At 39.3% G+C, this 24,712-nt stretch overlaps 1 protein-coding gene across 10 annotated transcripts in view; it reads right to left on the minus strand.

Moving 5' to 3' along the window:
* Mecom (MDS1 and EVI1 complex locus) overlaps positions 1 to 24,712 on the minus strand; it is a 558,464-nt gene that overhangs the window by 108,355 nt on the left and 425,397 nt on the right. The window lies entirely within an intron of this gene.

Below are 24,712 nucleotides of genomic sequence, written 5' to 3' on the forward strand. Positions count from 1 at the left end.
AATGGCGTTTGTGCTTGCACTAAAACGTCCTCTTTTTGACCTCTACCAGGGTGAAGGGAAAGCCAGGATGATCAGCGCTCTCCCTCCAGCACCACCCATATTTCCATTCAGCCACCAGACAGTGCTTTCAGTTAAGGCTTGGCCAGTCTGCACATACCAAGAGGAGAAACCCCCACACCAAGGCTCTGTTGGATCTTTGAACCTGGGGTCTTGGAGTGATGTCTCATGAGCCCAGCATCTTCTGGAGAATACCTCAGATAGCTGGCCCAACGAAGACAAATATTATGGCAGTGAAAAATAAATCTGCCATTTTTAACCTTTTCAGGGAAAGTAATCCACTTATTGGCTTTAGTTAAAGTGTCTTACCTTTCTTCCCCTTTTTGTTGTATCTGTGAGTAATTTCCCCAGTCACATTGTTTATAGGAAGTGAAGTTATTCGTAATCATGCCTTAAGAGTATGTACACAAACTGGACATCCTAAAAGACCACTATGTATTAAATTCCTGATTGTTTGACATAAATTCTCTCTCTTTCTTTCGGTCCGACAGGAATCTTCTCATTTATTTACGAATAGGTTAAGACCTTCGCCTGGTTTCTAGCTATGTCTCTAAGTGCTAACATATATTAAGTAAATGTGGACCCTCTTCTGCATAGGAAACAAATTAAGTTGGTTAAACATGGAGAAAGACTAAATGTAATCCATCTCTTGTCATGTTTATGGGATCTGAACTCATCTTACATGAATGTTCCAATTTGGTTGTTGAAGCGGATGGGCTGCTTATGATAAACCAGAACTACAGACACGAAACATAATAATATAAATCATAAAGAAGATAAATAATGAAATTCTTTTAAAATAACTCTGGTTAAATATTTAGACAGCCATTTTTTTAAGATTACTTGCACATAAAAATAGTACTCGCATATCTAAGGAAGGAAAGAATGGTACTGAAGACTAATATAAATATAATCTAAATTTAGGTATGGAAGACTTAAGATATTTTAAAAATCTGGGTGAATTTTTAGGGTGCCAAATAATAAAATGGGGAGCCGTTCCTTGAGTCAACATGTGAAGAGAGAGTACTTATTAATATCACTTTAAATAAGCCTTCTTCATTCCGAATCCATCAATTCAACTCCAGAATGAAGTGGAAAGGCTTCTTTATTCCCATGAATTCTACGTGGCAAGGGATACTGAACATTGCTCTTGGTGAACAACTTACTGCGAATGACCCTGTGTCCATGTTTACCAGTCTGTGACCTCACACCACTTTGAGTATACAACATATTCTTAAAAACAGTTGTAAAAACTTCCAAGTTAGCTCGCCTCTTGATTGGAGGGTCAGAAGAACGTTTGGAGATGTAACTTTCTTAAGGGTGATATGCTTAGATATGACTGCCCCCAAGGTAGGAATGTGTGTTTGGACTCCTAGACTATGCAAATTATCTTAATCAGCCAACATTCCAGCCAATGTTTAATTAAGGCTAGATATTTTAATTTGGGGAAATTTGGCCTAGATATTTTTATTTACTAAAACATGAGCTTAGGTCCTCAGACTGTGGTCTAACATGGCTAGAAATAAAAGGGTAAGGGGAAAACTTATTAAAAATGACAAGTCAGACAATATCAAAAGGAGTCCCGGAGACATTCATATTAATCTACCCTGATTAGGGGGCTACTCCATCTTCACTTTCAACATGCATGTATCAAGTGACTTCTCATAAAATGGTTTCATCTGGTACACAATCAGACAGAGTCAACTGCGCCTGTTCCTGTTCGAGATGCTGGCATTGTGTTTACCATCATTGCAGCTTCCTGCGGGGTATCAGTATTCCTCCTATCAGTAGATTAATTTAAAGTACTTTTCTATTATTTTTTATGAAATAGCATTTCCCACTTCTCCCTCCTTCCTTTTATTTCATTCTCTATCATTAATAGAGCTCCTTCCTATTATGTTGCATGATCTCAAGTCAGGCACATGGTTAGGACAGGCTTTGGGGAGCTAACGCTCTGACAATGGATAGAGATGACTAAGAAAACACTGCCAGGAAGACTATGGAGAAGCATCTATCTGGACAAAAATAGGAAGAAGAGAAAGGACCCATGTAATGCTTCCCAGATCAAGCAAGCCCAACCCGAGACTTACTGAAGAGTAGAAAATGATCATATAAAGAACAGAATGGAAATAAAAGGTGGGGCTGAGATGAAGATGACTGTTAATGTGGGATTTGTCTTGGCTGGGGAAGGTGGAGGTGGTAAGAGTGAAATCAGAGAGATTTTGAGAAAGTATACTAACTAGTTTTGTGTGCCAACTTGATACAAGCTAGAGTTATCACAGAGAAAGGGGCCTCCCTTAAGGAAAAACTTCCATGAGATTCAGCTGTAAGGCATTTTCTCAATTAGTGATCAAGGTAGGAGGGCCCATTGTAGGTGGTGCCATCCCTGGGCTGGTGGTCCTGGGTTCTATAAGAAAGCAGGCTGAAAAAGCCAGGGGAAGCAATCCAGTAAGCAGCCCCCCTCCATGGTCTCTTCATCAGTTCTTTCCTCCAAGCTCCTGCCCTGTGTGAGTTCCTGTCCTGACTTCCTTTGGTGATGAACAGCAATGTGGAAGTGTAAGCTGAATAAATCCTTTCCTTCTCCACTTGCTTCTTGGTCATGATGTTTTGTGCAGGAATACAAACCCAAACTAAGACAGAAAGGAAGGGAGATCTCTTTGTCATGCAATAAACAAAATGGAGCATAGTGGAAAACATTAACCTCTCACTTGTCTATGTTGAAGATAGGTTGCATCACTTGGAATGCCGAGGGTAAAGCCTGGGTTACAGTTACTGAACCAAGAACGTGACAAGTAAATGAATTCTACAAGGGCTGTTTCTATAGCATCAAACCATTTACAACTTTATTGAGTCTCTCTCTGGTCCCAGTAAAATATTTTACTTAGTGCACTATCCAGGAATCTAACATCTTGAGCATAATTTTAAATAAAATTTTAATTTATTCTCTAGGAAGTATAAACATTTATAAAATATAGTTTGTTCATATCCATCCTGGACACCCTCCTTCAACTTCTCTCTGAAATTGCATTACTACATCTTCCTCCCAATCATATGTCTTTTTACATTTTTAAATAATCCACAGGGTTCAATTGGTGATGCATATATGCGGTGTAGAGCCATCCAGTGTTAGATGGACAACCTCTAAGGGCCCATAGTTGTAGAGAAAACTGACTCTCCCTAGGCTAGAAGGCTTCACTATCACTAGCTCCTCATGGGTCGGACCTCACAAGTGCCTCTGCCACCATCCAGGCTGGGATTTTAGCTGGCTTGATCTTATGTAAGCTGTGAATTTATGCATTCAATGGCCCTGTTAGGCCAGAAGACACTTTTTCAGTCGTCTTCTTCAACCTCTGGCCTTTATAATCTTTCTGCTCCCTTTCCTGGCATGATCCCTGAGGCTTGGTGACATACATTTTAAGATCCCAGCCAGTGGTTCCAGACAATTCAGGACAGAACTGGCAGCATGGCTCTGATTCTTCACCAGGAATGCAGGTGCTGGGATGTATCTGCTTGCTTGCTTGCTTGCTTATTTCTTTGAAAAGTTTTTATTTAAAATACAAAATTGAAATAGCACATCCTTTAGTTTTACTTATATTAAAATATGTTTCATAATCCAAGGCAGTCACACAGAACATAGCAGGCATCACCTTATTTAAATATAACTCCCATTTAAAGTACACATATACAATCCTCCTCATTGAAAAAAAGTTATTTTCCAAAAGCTGAGGAATTTTAAATCAAATATTATCCCTTTTAAAACACACAACTCCAAAATCATGGTCAATTATTTCAATTTTTTTTTTATCCTGTAACTAAACTGATTAAAAATGTTTTGGGTGTGACTGTTACTCATGAGTACTATTTTGTTTTGAAATGGCTAATGATCAAACTATCTCATGCCATATTCACCTTGTATTATGTAAGATTAATCAATAGAGTATAGATAAACTGTCCAGAGAACAAAATTAATGACATCCACTGAGTGACCAAACTGTCTACTCCAGGTGAAAGAGCATGTGTACTTGCACAGGTGCAGAGATGAGTTTTCTGAGAGACCTTCCCCGAAGTGGTGCTTCCAGCGGCGATCACTTCTGTGAGCTGGAAAATGGTGCCATTTTTCTATCCAACAGTAAAAGTGGTATTCTCCTCATTAATTCTTATCATAGAAACATGTTAGATATTTTGGCTCACAGATAAGCAAACAGACATAACTAATGGCTGAATGCATCCTGAAAATTGTCCTGTGCAATTAAATATTTTATCAGTACTCAGATGAGGATGACAGGAGATGATATCAAAATGACAGACACAGAGAAGATGGAGGAGGGGAGGGGGCGGGGGAGGGAGAAAAGGAGAGGGAGGGGAGATGGAGGAAGAGAGAAAGAGAGGGAGGGGGAGAGGGGAGGAGGGAGGGGAAGAGAGAGGAAGAGGGATAGAGAGAGGGGGAGAGGGGAAAAGGGGGAGAGGGAGAGAGAAAATATGAATATGAATATGAATCCATGTAGGGTAAAGGTAGAACGTCCATGAAATCCAAGGCAGATATTTAAATTACCATACTAGGTCAGAGCTCTACATCTAAACTGATCTTAGAATTCCAACAGATAGGAACATTTCAAGAACTATGAAATTGGTTTCCTGGGATAAAGACATTCATATTTCACACAGCAGAGACTAAGGCTTTGATTAATTTTAAGCTCTATAGCTCAAACTGTTGAGCTAATCACTATGAAGCTACTAGAAGCACAATTCACAAAGATTTTTTTTTCGCTCCTATTTCTCAAGGTAAAAATAGTCCTCCACTCTGCACTGTGGGTGCACCTGGCACAGAGACTGTCCTGGCTCCCACAGTCAGTGCTGAAAGGAGCAGAAGAAATAGGCAAGGAGTCGGGTCAGCTCTCTAGTTACTGTCCTGATAACCCTTTCTGTGCTTTAAATCTTTCATTTTGACACTAAAACAAATGTTCTTACTCGAAATATTATGTAAACTAAAGAATTAGTTTAATGAGTTTTTATAATTATACAAAAGATGTTTTTTGCTTTTGTTTTTGATTGTTTTGGGGATTTTTGTATTTTGTTTATTTGGTTGGTTGGTTGGTTGCTTGGTTGGTTGGTTGGTTTTGTGAGACAGGGTTTATCTGTGTAAGCCTGGATGTCCTGGAAGTCACTCTGTAGACCAGGCTAGTTTCAAATTCACAAATTTGCCTGGCTCTGCCTGTCAAGTGCTGGGATTAAAGGCATGCACCACCACTGCCCAGCCCTGTACAAAAGATTTTTAATATCACATAAAATATCTGAAGAAGGACAACAGATGTAACCCAGGCTTCAATATTTTCACAGACCTAGGTATGAAAAAGTGAACAATAAATAGTTAATGTAGTTATTAAGAATGAAAACCTAGAGTATCTTGAAATTTTGGATGATGATTACTATTTCACAAAAGTCTTAGAAATCAAAATTCATAACTGGCTGACTGTGGCGGCACAAAGCTTTAGTCTTAACACTCTGGAGGCAGAGGCAGGGGCACCTCTGTGAGTCTGAGGCTAGTCTGTTTCAGGTTACAAATATTTTGTCATTGTTTTAGAGAAAATAGACAGTCAGCTATAGTTCAATAAGGCATCAGTCCATACGAATAGGCATAAAGGTATAGTGGGTATGCCAGAAAATTGGTCTACACTCTTTTGCCTATTTATGTGGACTGTTGTCTTTCTGGGTCATAGTAAATACAGCCAGATTGTTTCAGGAGGTCCTGGAGATGTACTCTCGGCTTACAGGTCTATTTTTAATAAGAATTACCACACTTTCTCTGTTTGAATGAACTGATCTTTGGCCATAAATGATAACACACTTAAAGTAAGCCACATAAACCTTGTAAGACGGATTTTTATATTTTAGCTATACTTCCCCATTGTCACTAGATCACTAGAATCAAATGAGGTCCTAACATAGAGGGGGACATGAGGCTGTTCTGCTTATAGGTCAAAACTCAATGAAGCCTCAGCTGCAGTCCTGCATTTCCTTATAGGGCCAGGGGCCACTACTGGAAGAAGGCAAATCTGACCTCTGTGGAATGTAAGGTATGGTCTAAACAAAAACCTGCCACATACACTGTGCATTTTCTCCATGAGGCTATTCTCAGAGTTAACTGGCTTTAGAGGATCTGAAGGAACAGCGTGCAATTTTATCAGGAAAAAAAAGGCTGAAGCCTGAAAAGCAACGGCTGTGAAACAGATAGGTGTAAAAATACAAAAAGTAAAAAAAACAAACAAACGAATAAAAAACCCAACTAAGCTCACAGTCATTTCTCCTCTGTCTGTGAGATAACCTTCATTAATGCCAATTAATTCTTTGCTTGGGCCTGTGTGACTTTATAACCTTCTACTTAGGAGAAATCAATTGTATGAGTTCAGCTAAGAATGAACCACCATAATAGATGTTTCCACTCTTGCCTTTACTTTGCTCTGATAGCCCTTAAGGTGGTCAGAGGTAAAAGCTAAAGATGCATTGTAGCCTGGGGGATGATTGAATGAAAAAAATGGGGGGTGGGAGCAGAACCTACTTAGATAGACCAATTTCCCACCACCGTGAGCCAGAGCAATTGATTGATGAATCCTTGCTCCGTCAAGAGGCAGCCTTCAGATTTCATCGCATAAATACTCATTCAACTCAAATTCTGCTTGACAAGTCTCAGACAGCTTTGTTCTGTCACAGATATCATTGGAAGGAAAACGCACCATTAATCATCCTTAATTAACTTTACCACAGTCTACTGAGACCAATGTGCTATCGGGCTGAGCCCTCAACTTAACAAGGATTCTGTAATTATCGAATAGAAGACGGTTTCTCCAGTTCCCTCCTTTCTGGTGTTACTAACTCCAGAAACCCATCGTGAGTGGAGCTCACAGGACGCCGTGGCCATTGATGATATGAGATAGCTTATCAGTGGGCACATTCTTCTCTAACAAAATCATAATTTTAAATATGACTTAGCAGCATGAGATGGCATTTTATATTTATACCCCCTTGGTGTTCATGAGTTCTAATATTTCCTTCCTGATTCTCAGATATCATGTGTCCTGAGATAACATTTTCTGAGTAAAGGAAAAAAAGACATGAAAAACGACTAAACTAAAGCCTTAGTTTGAAACACAGCCTTATTTGAAGCACAAAGCAGCTTTGATGAGTCAGCGAGTGCACACACATGCACAGGTGAGTGTGAGAAGATGCACATCTCTCACATTAGAAAATTACTTACGGGTTTGAGGAAACACCAGCACAAAGCAGGATTGTTTCCATTTTTCCTTAGCACCAGTTAAATCCATTTGTTTCTTTTGAAATGATTTATTGTAAAGGTTTGATAACCAGGGCTATGATTCAGCGATAACAACAAATAACCCACATGTTTTGATATGTTCACATTTTAAATAAAAGTACAATATGTGAGCTATGGAGAATGGTGAGTGGCCAACATATCCCAGGAGACATCATGTGGGGGCATGCTAGGCTTCCAGAAAGGCTTCTTGTAGCTGCTTTGCATATCAGCCACTCTCTAAACGAGAATACACTAATAAGATTAGTTACTATTTCAGATACTATATGCCCAGTTGATCCGTTTCAGTTTATGAGAAATGTATATCTATATGAACAAGAGGAGAACTTTCTGTGGGGGAAACTAAGAAGGCTAATTCAGGGTTTTTATTCGTGAGCTACAGGTAAATGTTCCTTTAAATGACTAACCCATTGGTAAATGTTCTGACATGGTACAGCATGGCAGACACAATATTTTGCACTCCCAAAAGAGAAATAACAATATAATATTACATCAGGATTTACTCTAATATTCATAATATATAGTATTAATTTGATAGGGTCCTGTAATTGGAGGAAGACAGGGCTGGTGGTAAAACCCACTTTGGTGATTCATGTTTACTGAAATAAATGCCAAACTATGGTTATATACAAAATTATATAAAGGGCATGTTTCCACAGGAATCCTAAAACGTAGAGTTTATTCACCAATATTAGACTAGATTTTGAGAACTACATGTAAATGCCTAAGCATGGAATTTGATTCCTTAACAATGATGTCCACAACTTAAGTTTCCTAACCAAAAAAATAAATAAATAAAAAAATAAAATAAAATGTATATCAAGCTCAATAGGCTTCAGGTCAACATCATTAAGATGGCTCCGGGTGTCATATGTACAAGGTTTTACTTTGTGGAAAAACAGTACAATCTTCATATGAGGTATATTTATTTCACATTGCCCTTCTGGCCAATAAGTAGAAATTCTATCCTAATATACTTGTATTTTAAAATATGATTACTATTAAATCATTTATAATAAGCTTCTCAAAAAACCCCAAACAAACAAAGGAAAACAAACCTTTCTCTTGCGTTGGTGCCCAGAACTTCTTCCATGGGGTTATGGTTGTGACTTCTTTATTTTTCTTCCTCATTTCTTCCTCTAATTTTTTCTGGGGCACCACAGGCTTTGTGTTTTGTGTACCTTATTATTCTTTTCTTTCATTTCTTCTTTGTCCTTCCTTCCCTCCTTACCACCCTCCCACCTGCTCTCCTTCCTTCTTTATTTCTTTCTCTCCTTTCTTCCTTTTCTCCCTTCCACCTGCTCTCTCTTCCTCCTCCCCTCCATCCTTCCTTCCTTCCTTCCTTCCTCCTGCCTTCCTTCCTTCCTTCCTTCCTTCACTCCCTCCTGCCTTCCTTCCCTCCTCCTTCTCTCCTTCCTTCCTGTCTGCCTTCTTGTTTGCCTTCTCTCACAATTCTTTCCTTTCCGCCTTTCTATCTTGTTTGCTTTCTCTTTCCTGTCTGATCTCCTTTCCAATCCCTCTTCTTCCTGCTACTTTTAAATCACCTATCAACTTTCTGTACAATAGGAACAGAAAGGCCCACACATTAGATCTGGGCAATGCAACAGAAGAGACAGGCAATAAGAATGCTAGAGTAACACATTATTGGTCCATAATTTAGTTTAAAGAATATAGACAAGAAAGTCCTCCCAGTGAGGTAACACGTACGTGGGATCCAGTTAACAAACAAGAAACTTCTAACTAGGGAGTGTGGAAAGGGATGGGATTCAAATTGCACAGGGGAGTTCATGTCATCACTCATTCATTGGACAATTGTTGACAGCATGCTTGGGTCTCATACACCTCCCACGCCACCTGCACTGACCATTCATTTATTGACTAAAACTTTGTTATCTAGGAACACGTTGAACATACTTGTGATATACAAATGAAATCTATCTGTACTAGAAATTAATTTCAGAAACAATGATAAAGTAGGGTACCGCTTATTGGGAGTTATATGCCTCTTCTCTTACCCATTCTATTCCTGTCCTATCTGGACCTGAGTGGATTTCCAGTTTTGTGTGCCTTCTTCATTTGACAAGCAGTGAGAGTTGCCATGAATGATAGTAGATGCAAAAAGAAAACACACCTTTCTTATACAAATCATTGGGATGCATTTAGGGATTGGTCCCTAAAGACTATGTGCATGCCACGCATAACCCATAATCTGAACCAGTTCTAGGAGAAAATCAATGTGTTTCTCTTCTCACCCCCACAGGGTTTTGCCAAGCTGGGATTTGCCTCGTGGTCATTTCAAGAAGCATATATGATATGATATGATATGATATGATATGATATGATATGATATGAGTTCATGTTTGCAACAGTCAGCTGGAGAGCAACAGAAAAATGTATGTTTTGACTATCTGCATGAAGCATGTTGCTATGCCTCAGTCAGGGAATATATGGCCTTACTTATGCTGTTCAAGATATTTAATATCAAACCTCACTAAACTATTTTCTTTTGAGGAATTAAATGGAGCCATGTAGATTCCTGTAAGATGGAGTAAGAATTGGAGGGAAGGGCTGTGAATGTCCTTACACATTTCAAAGGTCACAATTGGCATTAATTATGTTTAACAAATGTCCCACTTAGCCACATACAAACTTAAATCAGTTTGGGTCTGACTGATTCAAAGCTATTTGTTGGTCCCCTGCCCTGCTGCCTTAATTGCTTAGGACGGACTCTGCACGGGTCAAAAGAATAGACTCTGCTCATACTATTTCTGCTAATAACTGTTCTTATATAAAAAAAAATGAGGACTGATGTTTCAAAGTCACTTTTCTTTGCTTCAATGATATGTAATTTCAAATTGTATGTCAGATGTCTCGGAATTTACTTTTAATTTAATTACATTTTAGTAACATAATAATAATAGAAGACACAGTAGGAGGGTTTCTTTAAAAAAAAGAGAGAGAAAGAAAGAAATTAAGAAAAGCATGGGGTACTTGTCAGTTAACAGAGTCCTAATGAATACAACTGGATGTGAGTATTTTGAAGAAAAAAGACATAAGGGACACAATGCCTAGGGAGAGAGGAGAAAAATCTCTTCCATCAAGTTCATGGGATGAGACAGGTATGTTGGCAATTAGGTCTTCAGAACTCGAATTTTATACTAACAACTGAAACTCTTGCTATACAGTAGCCTTCCCCCATAATACTGAAGGCCATTTGCTATGGTCTGGACCTTCTGTTGAAAATAATGTTTTGAAACATTACTCTGCCCCACGACAGGCCTCCCACACATCATGTGCAGGGCTTACTGCAGGCCATCCACCTTGTGGATGAATTGCATCTTCTTTGCTATCGACTAAATTTGCTCAGTGGGTAATTTTTTTTTTCTCCAGACTCCCTTATCTAACTTTGCACCTCCCACAAGCTGTCTCCGCTCATCGCTCTCAAATATCCATTTACCCCTTGGCCTGTAGATAATGAAATCTGAATTGAATCTGTACATCTGCTCAAAGTTTATTCAGCTACGTGTACATCTTTCAAGCGTGACCTACAGAGGCTTTATCTCCCACACCTTAGATGACAGAGAGCAAATTTACTTAATGCACTTTGCTCTTACCAAATGTTGATATTATTCAATAAGTGTATTTCACTGTGACTATCAACTGTCATTCTGAGCAGGATGTATGTATGTGTAGGCAAAATAAGGCGCCCCAAAACAAAACAAAACAAAACAAAAACAAACAAACCCACAGACTTCTACAATGGCAATCAATCCCTAAATTAGTTATTTTCATATCTGGTCCAAATATCATATGGATTGAGCCAAAATAATGTGAAAGTGAAGAGTTGTATTAGTATTCATTAGCACCCATATCTCCAAAGGTCAGATTCCTCTTAGATTAAAGGGTTTTTGTTTGTTTGTTTGTTTCCTTTTTTTTGTTCTGTTTTATTTTAACCTATAAACCCTGCACACCCTGAGCTGAGAGTCAGGTGAGGCTCATGGTTGAGAAGCACAGACTTGGAATTGAGTTTTGTATGATGATTCTGTCAAGATCTCCTTATACATTTCCATAATAAATATTTTATAGTGTATATATAGTACAATCATTTGATCTACACCTCATGTTCATTAGGTTTAAACCTGGATGTGTTCCACTTTTTCCGGTTTCAAAAAACACCAGCTTGGCTCCATAGTCTTGAATTTCCAGTCACACCTGAGGAAGAATAAACTTTACGTATGGGAAAAGAAAGACATTTCATAGAAAATCTTTCTGGCTTCAGGATCTTATTCTCTCCTAAATTTAAAGCCAAATGTTTAGTTTCCTAATATTTTTCCTGCCTACTGGCTATTTCTTTCCTTCTTCCATGGAGCTGATCTCAGCTTGGCTCTTGTGTATTCCCCCCAGTAAGGGTTGTTTATTTACATTGGCAGTCCTTTCTGGGCTCCCTGGAGACTCTTGTTTCCAGGGGCCTGTGGGGCTGCCAAGCTTTATTGTTGACAAGTGGTAGGTGGGATCCAAGCTTTTGTGGTTAAATTGTTTATTGATAATTACCTGTTAATTACCCTACTGCCTGACTCCTGTAATTTACTATAACCATTACATTCCTTCTTCTTGAAAATCCTCTACACACACACACACACACACACACTATACTTCTGTACCACCTTTAAAAATGGTTCAATTCTTAATTAAAACCATTTAGAATTAGAACATTTCCTCATCACCTAATATCTGGGTTGATGAAAAAGCAAACCAGTATTGTAATTATACCTGTGCCTCGTAATTGATTTGTAGCTGCTCAGTATGATTTTGGATGGCAATCACCTAATTAGGTGTCATATAGTATTCTTGGCTCATTACTGTTGATTTTACTTCATCATGTTGGGCAGCAATTCTGTTCTAAATCAAAGGCTTGAGACAAAATAAATGAAATTCCATATTATTTGTTAAAATATGTAGCTTTTTAATAGTAAGATGCCAGCAGCCAAATTCCATTCTAACATGGCCACAGAGGATTGTATATTTAAAAGACAGTTGTCATGTCTAAAGTCTAAGCAGAACTCTCTAAGATTACCTCAATGCCCAGGGCATATATAATTGGCTGCCTCAGTTTCCAAATGTCTCAAGAAATTCTATCTAATCTTTGTTCCAGAAAGCTTTCAATACTAAGAACATCTGGTAAAATATCTCACTGTTAGTAAAATGTATGGTTAATAATTAAGTCCAACTTTATAGGAATCAGAATTAACTCTGCCAAGCCGGGAGATGGATTTATTGGGTGTCTATAGTAGAAATGTATTGCACAATGAACTGCAAAGAGCGATCAAATACAGCTCTAAAATCGCAAATCAAGAACTCTGTGGCTACACCATCATCCTGCTGCCATTTTCCACTAGCCACCTCTGCTTTCCCACCTGTAACCATTTCCCCAGGCTGGATTTTTTTTCTTCTTCTTTTTTTTTTTTTACATATGCTAAAGGAAAGCAAGGTCAAGGGGGGGCTCCTGCAGTGTGTTGGTACCACTGATTAAAGTGAAACTTCAGAACAGTTGCTTATCCTGCTGATGCAACTTGGACCTCACTCAGAAGCATCACTGTGGTGATGCAGGAGTTCAAGTCCCTGAGACTCCCCATGCTAAATGCAGGCCCTTCAAAACATGTCATTTCAAAGCCACCGTGGAAAGAACAGAGCAGTTAAAGTTCAAATGGCTGGAATGAAATGTAAGTTTGACACTTAAAAGATAAATAAAACTTAACAAGATAAATAAAAGTTCTTTCTGAACTTCAATTATTAAAAAACAAAACAAAACTGGGATTAGAGATAACATAATATCTATCGATCCATGTACTGAAAGTCTTGTCATCATGTCAACAATATAATAAAATAATAACAAGCATGAGATTATGTTTCTAGCTGGAAAGCACTGGGTGATTACAATAATCACTATTAATCCAAAAAATAATAAGCACCCATTTAAATAAAGATTAAAAGAGCTTTGCTAGATCTAGTGACTTAATAGAAAGTCAAAGCAATTTAAATATCTAAATAAGAGTCTCAATGCCCACACATTATAGCATTTCAACAAATATTTTTCCTAGGCGAAGATTAAAGTCAGGAAAGGAAATGGAACAGGCTCTGCTGCTGTCACTGCACTCTTAGTATTTTGCTTGGGAGAATGAACCTTGTCAAATGGAAAGACTGGAATGAATACATTTCTCAGCTGCTTAGCAGACACCTCTTCCAACATAAGCTAAACATTTCAGCCGACCTCATTTCCATGTGAATATTTGCACTCCCAGATAGATGATCAGAATATTAAGGGAAATGGGTTTATCTTGGCCTTGGAATTATATGGCTTAGGTGTAAATTTATTCTTAATCTTCCACGATTACGTTTTAACATTCCTAGCTGAAATTTGGTTGAGATATCAAATTGTTCAAAGGGAGGTTTTATACCACAGCCCGACAGCCACTACTGGGAGAAGATGGAAACCCCAAGCCACAGCCAAGCCCTTCCATAGGGCTTTTCCCCATGAAGGAGACCACGGCTGACTTAACATTGATACAGACAAACTGCTACCATTACCAAACCAGATCATTGTGTTTTTATGTTTTTTAAATAGTTTGGGTAACTTCAGAGCCTCTGTAGCTGGAAAGGAGCTGTACTTGAACCTACATTTACAGAATGTTGTGCCATTTGGTCTAGGGTTCCCAGGTTGAAACAATAGACCCTGTGCCCACTGAACAGCAGCTATTCACAGACCTGGTTTGAATCACAATTCAGCCAAGCTTTTCAGTAGGCACGCCGCCCACTCTCCTACCTCCAGGAGATTATCAGCATTGTTTTTTATATAATTGGAGATGGAGTTATTTAAATGCTCCTGATTTCTCTATAAGACTCTCTCTTATTCTATAGTAGACCTAACCAATGTAAACATTGATGCAAGCGTATTCAGATTTATCATGTGACTACCTTAAAGATCAACATCTAAAAGGAATACATAGCAGGCTAATTTAAGTATGCAACGTATCCCAGAGTTTTCATGGAAAAAATATATGATGGATAGGGACATTTTTATACACTATTTTTTTTTCTTTCCGGGGACTATCTTTTACCAAGCAGAAATTTTAAAAAGTTACAAGTTCAATCTTGGTCCCATTTCTAAACTTCCCTTTAAACCTATTACCTCAATGAAGAATATGTTAAGCTATTAAATGGAGGATTAAAGTCAGGTGGGTGACGCCCTCACACTGTGCTCTACAAGGTGTAACAGTTTAAGGCAGACAACAATCTGCAGAACCAAGACACAACCAACTGATCTTACAGCCGTTGTTTTAGTTTTCCTCTGCAATTCTGGGTTCTGTGGCTTAAATCACTCTCTTTTTATTTAGGCCTCATTGTGGAGCTTTAAAATAGTATTCCGTTGACAAGAATCTGGGGTCCTTCAGACCTAATATCACGTCAAGCTGCCGGGCTGAGACCTTACATGCCACGTCTCAGCCTACGATGAATTTTATAAGTGAGTTATAAACCCCTCAAAAACAGGGTTTATAATGGAAACGCTGACAGACTGTTAACTATCAAGTTTCTAGTGGGTTCCTGTATAATATACTGTATTTCTTCCCCTTGAAGATATTAATTTACTTTTTGAAACGTTCATTGCTAAGATTAAGCGTAGGTTTTGAAATGTGTTCATAGGCAATTTATGCATGAGTAGAAATGTACTCTTCTACAGATGTACAGAATACTAATTTGAAAATGATTTATAGGCCACACTGTGTTACACATTCCGTTCCCTTCTGGAAAGTTCAGACAAGGTTTTTCTCTGACACAACACCAGGATCCTCTATAGGTTGTAAATATAACACATTAGCTGTAGTTGTTTATGTTCTTGAGACATCAACTATAGATTGTTCCAGGATAAACAAAAGTAAACTTCTAGCATCAGCAAGATAAGAGTGCGTTAAAATTAGAAAGACTTAGGAAGGAAGAAAGACCTTAACAGAAGCACACTTTGAAATCATTTCTCACCATCTTAAGGGAGAGAGTTGTTCATCCCCACAGAGAAGTTTCTAGAACCCTGTGCAGATGCTCACACCTATAATGTACACAGTGATTGCTTATAATCAACTATAGCTTAAGTTATCTCTAGATCACTCACAGCAGCAAATGCAATGGAAATACAGAAATATCTATACTACTGTATTGTTTGGGAAATAAATATAAGAAATCATCCATGTATAGTAAAGATATATTTCCAACATCCATTTGGTTGAATGTATAGATATAGAACCCTGGAAATGAAAGACCGTCTATATATTGATCCTATGAGCCATGGAAAGATTTGTTGCCACAATATGAATGAGGAACACAAGTTTGATATTAGATATTAATAGCAGCATTTTGAAATCCACTCCAAAAAGGAACTTATTTTTAAAAATAGAAATTAAAAAATATTAACTGTATGTTATAATTCTAAGGCCCTGAGTTCAATTATCAATATCATACATGCATAAAAATCAGACGAGGTAGGTTGATGGATGATAGATAGAGATGGAAGATGGACAGATGGGTAAATAGAGGGACATCAGACTGAAAGTAGATGATCGATTATATCTATAAATAATTGGTAGATAAATAGATAGATAGATAGATAGATAGATAGATAGATAGATAAGCAGAATTACATTTATCTATCTACCTAATTGCTAGTACACAGGATGCTATAACATCACAGCAATAAAAAAGTTACCGCTGGGCATGGTGGTGCACGCCTTTAATCCCAGCTCTTGGGAGGCAGAGGCAGGTGGATTTCTGAGTTCAAGGCCAGCCTGGTCTACAGAGTGAGTTCCAGGACATCCAGGGCTACACAGAGAAACCCTGTCTCAAAAAAAAAAAAAAAAAAAAAAGAAAGAAAGAAAGAAAGAAAGAAAGAAAGAAAGAAAGAAAGAAAAGCTACCAATACAATCACCTTCACAGCATATCATCCTAGAAATACTCTCTGATAATTCCCCTTGGAGGGAAAATGATGTTATTGGAAAACCAACTGAAGATTCTTTCTGGAAAAATACGAAGGATCACTTCAGTTACATGGCCCCTCCTGCAGTTTCCTTTCTCAACTCTCCTGACTGTTTGAAAGCACAAGAAAACCCTCTGCTGGACTCAGGGTGCAGTAATATTTTCAATGGTTAGAAAAACTTTGCCACTAAATCAAAGGTTCTCATGCTTTGGCTTCAATCAGAAAACATCTATGGAGCATTAAAAACTCGTGAAACTCAGGCCCTACCTTAGATTTGTCAACTCAGAATTTCTGAAGTTACAGGACTAAAGATAGCTACATGTTATTTATCATATTAGAATGGTAATACTACATATATTATGCATAATGAAGTTATGTTTAATAGCAAATTTTCAAAGCAATTGTAGCTATTTCTATATAAAGATCATGATGATATGGAGGAAACCCCGAAAAGACCTTGAAGCATGGGGACTTCTCCTTGAAACAAAGAAGTGGGGAGATGATCCATAGGTAATCACCACTGAGGAAGAAAGGCCTTCCTAAAATAGCTCAGAAATAAACAGTAAGCGCACAAGGCCTGGCCAGGCAGCTGGGAAGGTGCAGCATCTCTGAAGGATGTCACAAGATGGATAGGAGCTGTGAGTTAAGAATAGTCAGCCGGGCTTCCTGGAGAGGGGGTTCATATCCTCAGGAGGAAGAAGCTATCTCAGAATATCCCATCTGGATACACAGACGGCGGAAGTCACGGTCACCCTAAGAGTGGACATTAGCCAGGGGATCAACTATAATTAATACCCAGTAAAGTCACAAAGGCAGCAGCTGATGATGTAGAATCTATTATTAAACGGACGTAAACTTTATGGAAAAAACAAGAAAAAAAAAGCATGACATTTGATCTTTCAGATTTGTACCTGTTCAGATAGAAGACCTACTTTTCTTATAAAATGGCTCTTCCCCGGACTACCCAAGCTCTAAAGCAAGTCCTTACACATGTAAGTGTATGTTAGATAAATAGCTAAGCAGATAGATGATCATTAGGTGAGTGGTCTTCCTTCTCTGCCTCAAAGACTTCAAAGACCATCAGTGAGCACTCCCACATTCTTATCTTTATCCCTGGCTTTACTCCCAGGTTTCAGACCTTTCCGTCCATCTGTCTGTGTGATCTCCCTAGGGGTTGTTTGATCACTACCTTCTATTTCATATCTTCAATATGAGGCCTTTGAAGTCTCCTCCTTCTTTTCCATGCTTCATCAATGTGGTCTCTTCTCACCTCTGACAGCCAAAGGGTTCCATCCATCGTCTCTTTTCTCAAGCCAAGCACATCCCTCAACTGGACCTTTTCTTTCTGTTTCCACTCCATCAGAAAGTGTCTCAAGGGTTCTTAGGAGCATGCCTAGAGCTGGTCCACTTCCCTCTGTCCACCCACAGACGCTGACATCAAGCTCTGGGTAATACACCAGCTTCCACATTAATGTCCACCGCCCCACTGTTTCTCCTTGCATAGCCCAATGGTCCTGGGACAACGTAAGTCATAGCACACACTCTTATAATATGTTCCTACATCCTTGCACTTTGACTAGAAATAAATACTTACCATCATCTGTGCTCCCAGGGGGGAGACCTCACCTAATTGTAATATCATTGATAAAAATGATCACACACTGGCCACCAGCATGCATTGGCTACATCCACTGTGGGAATGCCATGGCAATAGTCTGAACCCCACAGATCTCACTGTTATTATTCTAGGCCCTTAATTAATGCTCCCCAAGTATGGCAGGCTATGTGCTGCAGTACATTTACGTGTGCTGTCCCTTTGCCTTAGAATACTCTGCTTTCTGAGCTTGACTCCACCGGTGCCTTTTGTTCCTTGGGACTCAATGAAATATATTTTCCAGAGAACTTTCTTGTGCTTGCTAGATTTTCGTCAGCTCGACTCAAGATAGTCATTTGGGAAGAAAGAACCTCCACAGGATGCCTTCATAAGACTGGCCTATGTCTGTCAGCCATATTCTCTGTGTTAGCTCCCATCCTGCTTGAGTTCCTGCCCTGACTTCCTTCTGCGATTGAGACTGTTACCAGGAAGTATAATGAAGTAAAAACCCTTTACTCCCTCTGTTGCTTTTGGCACCATGGTGGTTTATAATAGAAACTCCCTAAGACTCTCCTCTTAACTCTTCCTCTAAGGCAGCCCAAGGCAGCCCAGTCCCCTCAGCTTTTGTCACAGGCACAAGTGACCCTGCTGTGTCTCAGCCTTTGAGTCCCCCACTGTCTGGGATAGGAGTGCTCACCTACAGAATACCTGTTTCACCCCAGGAAAAGACTTTCCACAAAAGTAAATTTGGTGGCTGCCCGCTCTGACCTGGACCTGCAGGTTTTAGGCACCCTAAGTGCCGATGAAGATCTATTAAACATGGGTTAAACTACAAGCATAAATATCCTAAAAGCTCAGACATGCAAGACAGAAGCTGAAGGAGGACAGTGAGGTGTTTAGTAAATTAGTTATGGTTGACTTTTAATTTGTCCCCCCAGGTTTTTCCTTTTAAGAGACATTTGCATATGTGAAACGATATATATATACTTTTTTTTGGTTTTTCCAGACAGGGTTTCTCTGTATCGCCCTGGCTATCCTGGAACTCACTTTGTAGACCAGGCTGGCCTCTAACTCAGAAATCTGCCTGCCTCTGCCTCCCAAGTGCTGGGATTAAAGGCGTGTGCCACCACCGCTCCGCTGAAATGATTTTTCTTTTTTTGGTCCGTTTTAATTTATTCTCATCTCTCAGCCTGGTGGGAGAGCTGTATGGAGGTCCAGTTTCAAATAAAGATACACCAATAATGCTAAACAGATGCATTTGTACCACACTTAAGTCTCCCTGAGAGAGCCACAGGCTTTAGGGCCTTTGTGCTCATCTTTTTCAACAAACTTAACTGGCTTTTTATAGCAGAAAAAAAGGCACAATTATGGCTCTCACACTCTTTAAAGACAAGCCTAACGTTGACCCATTTTATCAGCAATACAAACTTATTTGTCCAGAGAAAATGAAGTTTTTATTTCAAAGAGGGTCCTAAAAGTGGACCAGAAGTTTCCATTTATTTCACCAACTGGGACTTGGCTTAAGCAGCAAACACTTCCTGCTTCCATGGCTAAGAAGCTATATATTATCTGAAATAGTCTCTTTAGCCTGAGACTGGAGGAAGAAAGGTGGCTTGCCCTTATTTATCTTTTTTAGAGGCTACATGGGTTTTAACGTCCTTGAAAACAACCAAGTAGAACAAAGGCTTAGCTACAAAACACCTCTGCATGCAACCGCTCTCTCACGGAGGTCCAAACTGTCTGACACCGAGTTGTATTGCTAAAACACTGTGGTTGAAAGGATAATATAGACATACAGGATTCTTGTATGGCTTTGTAAAAGCAAATGTTAAGACAAAGTACTATGCAAGAGTGTCAGTGGGATTGGAGGAGCTTTCCTTGGCATCCCAGCTGCCAAAGCCTGACATGGCATGGCACAGACCCACAGCATATTTGTCAAAATTAACGTAATTACACTTAATTAAAGATTAGTCTTTAAGACACATAGTAAAAACGAACATTTTGGTTTACAAACAAAAGAAATGGATCCAAGACAGACTACGATTATTCCTTGATAATTTTTAAATGCTAAGAAACTGCATCTGGATTGGGTAATGGACTCTTAATTTTAATTCAGTTATAGCTTTTGGAAGCCTTGTTTGAACTTCAATGAAAGGAAATGATTGCCTTCAGTTACCCCCCTTTTTCTGCTTCAGTCATGGTGTACTTCAAGTCTACAAATCAGGTAAGCAGCTCACGATGAGCTCCAGTAATGACCCACTAGGAGAAGCTGAATATCGTTGTTCTTACCACATTTTTAAATAAATTTGTTCCTGGGCTTGGAGGTATCAGTACAATTATTTCATTTTGCAGACAAACTTTTACATAAAAGAAAACATTTTATCCAAACATACATATAAATAGGCTAATTAAAATGGAGTGTATGTGTGTGTGTGTCCATCTATGCGTGTGCACAGAATTCCCTTTGTGACAATAAGAGTATATAACAATTTAGGTAGCACCCAGGCTTTCCCCTAAGAACTTTAAATTTAAAAAATTACCAGAGCAGTTTTTATACAATCACTATCAGTCACTAAAAATAGTCACACTTATTCAGTTTATTATTCCTTGCCAACTATTTTTACACAATATTTCACCCATCCATTCTTCGCTAAAACAAACAAAGACATCATGGAAGCAGCCTTATGAGGTATTTCTGGGAGACCCACTCCCCTCCCCCCTTTCTTTCTCTCTCCCCTCCTTTCTCATTTTTTCTTTTCTGAAGAAAAATAAAAAAGAAAGACTTTCTTCTAAACAAGTGATTTTACATGGTGTGTAAAAATGACCTTGAATAAAGGGGAAAAATGGAACATAAAGATTAATTACTTCCGGTGAATTTAAACACAGATCTGTGGAAACCTTCCATTTCTTTAAAAAAAAATTCTGCTAATAAGTTGCTGAGTTTGCCTATCCTGTGCCTTTCTCACTGGGAACAACTGATGTCTGGCACCTCTTCAAGATGGCTGCGCGCGCGCGCGCGCGCGCGCGCGCACACACACACACACACACACACACACACACACGAGTACGCTTGTGAAAACAGAAGCCAAGCCAGATTCCCCACAAGAGCTGTTTGGTGAAGTGAGGCTCATTGACATTTTCACTCTGACTATGAAAGTTCTTCTTTAATCCAGCCTGAACACTGCATGTGGCTCCTTTCCCAACCTTACAAAATGTACCGGACCCCTCCCTGGGACCACTGGAGCCACAACAGAACAATGCTTTTCTTTGCTCAGTAAAGTAAGGACAGGGTGAGTAATGCCCCTCTGTAGCCTACAGGAGGCCGAGTGCTGTTAATTTACAATCTCAGTTCAAGGGAGCCACTCTGAAGGCAAACTAGAGTCTTCGTGCACATGGATCTCTCTAGAAATTATGCACTGGGTCCAACGCTGGCGTTCTGCCTCCGCTGGCACCCAGCAGTTTTCACTCTTCCAGGCAATTTGGCCCTTGATTTCAGGCAAATGCATCCTGAAGGCCTAATGCCAGCAATGGTTTGATATGATTTATGCTCCGCATTTTCTCACAACACAGAAAATTTTAGAGCAAAAAGACATATTTTTTCATTATTTAGCATTTGCTGTGAGCTGTATGGGAGCCAAAGTTATTTTAGTGTCAACCTTAATTTCCCTGGACCCCTGAACAGAGTCAACTCAGAAGTGTTTCCACCCCGTGTTTGTTACACAATGAGAGGCTCGCTGGCTGCTGCGTTGGCTGCTACATTCCAAGTCTTTGCCTAAAGGTAGGCTGGAAAGGAGAATCCCTTCATGGTTGGTACCCTTTGAAGGCAGGAGGACCACCACCTACTTTTATTTTTATCTAAAGCTTTCCTCCCTTAATCAGTTTCCCTGCAACCACCTTTGACTTCTATAGGATTTGGTGGACAGACACCTATTGTGCTGTTCCTGTAGTATTTAGGTATAGGAGTATCAACCCCACAGCCTCAGGGGACATGTGATCCCTGGCTACCGTATTGCTAGGTCCCGAGACCCTTTGGCTTGCCTCCAGCTTCCTGCACATATCTCTGTACTATCTCTAAAATAAAGATGGATAACAGCAATGCTCATTTAGCCTCTTTTCAAAATGGACATTATAGGCTATGGAGGTCAACTGTCACTAAGTTTATGTTTCTACTTACTGCATTCGGACAACAGTGTTTCATGTCTCATGAGTAAAGATTTTCAATCCTGGGAAAAACATTATTAAAAGTTCCTGGTACATGGATACATGAAAAAAAGATTTTATAAAACTATAAAAATATAATTTCAATTTTGTTGGAGAAATATGCAGAGATTGGAAGTAAAAAAGTGGCTGTGTGTCTATACCAATAGGCAGTGTTGTCTCTCAGAGTACCAACTGAATAATCCTCATTTTCACTACTGACAGGGGTACTTGAAACAAAATAAATCTATAATATCATAATTTAAGTGATAACAATCTACTAGAGGACAGTTTAGCCTCTACCAATAGACTCTGTTTGTTTGTTTGTTTGTTTTAACTATGTAGAAAAACTGACCAAACTTCCCATTTTCGACAAGTCAATGTTGACTTCTCTCACAAGACAGAGAAGGGTAGATGATCTATGGGAAAGACATCCAGAACCAGACATGTGTAGGATGAACTTATAACAAGATGATGTGAGTCTGTGAGTGTGCACATATGCACAAGGACATGTATGTGATGTGTGGAGACCAGAGGTTACTGCGTGTGTCCTCTGCAATCGCTCTCATCTAGGTTTTGTTGTTGTTGCTGCTGCTGTTTTGTTTTCGGTTTTTGTGATGGGCAATTTCTGGCTCAATCTTGACTTAGACTGCTTTGACGACATTAACTAGCCATTGAGCTCAAGGGTCTTCCTGCCAGAGCTCCCCGAGGGCTGACATTAGAGGTACACACCAGAGTAGTTAGCATTTTACAAAGGTGTTGAAGATTTGAACTCGGGTCCTCATGGTTGCATGGCTATCACATTACTGACTGAGCCATCTCTCAGGCCCTACCATATAAATTTTGACCATAGAGGTTACTTGACTTTTACAGAGACTTCTTTCTCACCTGCATGAGTTCACTGCAACTAGGTTTGCTCTTATTTCCTAGAGACTTTGTTTAGTTTTTAATATGTTATTTCTTTGAATATTGCATTTCGTGCATGGCGTAAACTAGAATGTTATCTTTAATGGTAACTGCTGGAGTCTTTGGAAACTGATCACAATTAACATGGCCATGCACAAAGTTCTTTACTATACTGGTGCTAGATTTGAAAGTTATAAAGTTGCCAGCATAAGGATATCTTTCCCACTCATCCACAAATATTACAGACATTTCTAACATAGCTAGGTACTGACTTCTATTTCATTGCACGTTCTGAATTCTTGTTCTCTCTCATTAAATAAATTATTATTCATTCAATAAATTTAGATTGCAAGTTAATGCTCATGACCATAATAATTCTAAACCTAAAAACTGCAAAACACTAAGATTTTAGTAATATTAACACATAGTTTGCAGACCTAGGAGAGAAGTTACACTTTTCTCTTGGAGAGAAGATAACTATTACTGTCTAAAGAATGAATTATGTTGAAAAATCAACCATGTATTTTGAAGTTACAGAAAAGAATCGATTTAATCTAAACTGTGTGGTATTCTGGGAAAAAAACAAGTTACTGTATGAAGATGAGATCTTCCGTGGGATTCAAAGTTAGGAGACCCAGCGGGAGAGCTCCACGCACCAGCGTGAACACTCAAAGCCCTGGGGAGCTACGGAGGTAGCGCAAAGTTCCCACAGGCCTGTGATCCCAGCCATGCTACAAGTTGATAAGCAAAAAACAGGAAGTGATGCCAGGCCTCACAAAGGACACTTCCATTTTAATGGAGTGTTTTTCAAGTCCAGGGAGTCCCATGCATGCCTGGCGAGGCAGGGGGAGGCAGAGTGTGTGTTAGATGCAGCCTCTGGGATCATGTACGTATGCCTCAAAACCCAGTAGGGAAATGATAGAAGTGTATTTCTTACGTATGAAATCCCTCCAAAATAAGATGAAACAGAAAAATTAAAAGAAACAAGCCCAAGCAATAGTGTGTCAAAGGAGGAAAACTGCTTTTCTTGTGCTTAAACAATGAGGCTTGAAAACCACAGCCTTTATTTCTTCATCGTTCTATCTCAGGTATCCACAAAGCCTGCTACTTCCTGTCTAACTGCATTTTGGGAATTCAAAGTTTTTCCGTTTAATTGATCATACACTATTACTTTGATAGAGGATGCTGGGCTGTATTTAAGTTGGCAATGGCTGTGGCTTTGGGTAGGTAGGGCTGCTAGCTCAACCAAGAAATGTTCCATGCCTCCTTCCAAACACTCCTCTCACCTCAGCACATGGAGCTGCACATATGTGCTCTCCACTCTGGCTCTGAGGGCATGAGGTCTGCCAGAAGTGAAGGCCAGGTGGGTTGTGGGCTGCAGCCTGCTGCATACCAATAAGTTCTGGTGCCTTCTCCTCACCCTGCTGTAAAAGCAGGCACTGAAGTGTCACAGATCCAAAAGCTGGAAACTTCACCCCTCCCCCAATACACACACAAACACAAGAATGAGAGAGAGAGACAAAGAGAGGGAGAAAGAGAGAGAGCGAGGGAGGGAGGGAGGGAGAGAGAGAGAGAGAGAGAGAGAGAGAGAGAGAGAGAGACAAAGAGAGGG

Source organism: Mus musculus, chromosome 3 (assembly GCF_000001635.26).
Source record: "Mus musculus strain C57BL/6J chromosome 3, GRCm38.p6 C57BL/6J".
NCBI classification, from domain to species: Eukaryota; Metazoa; Chordata; class Mammalia; order Rodentia; family Muridae; genus Mus; species Mus musculus.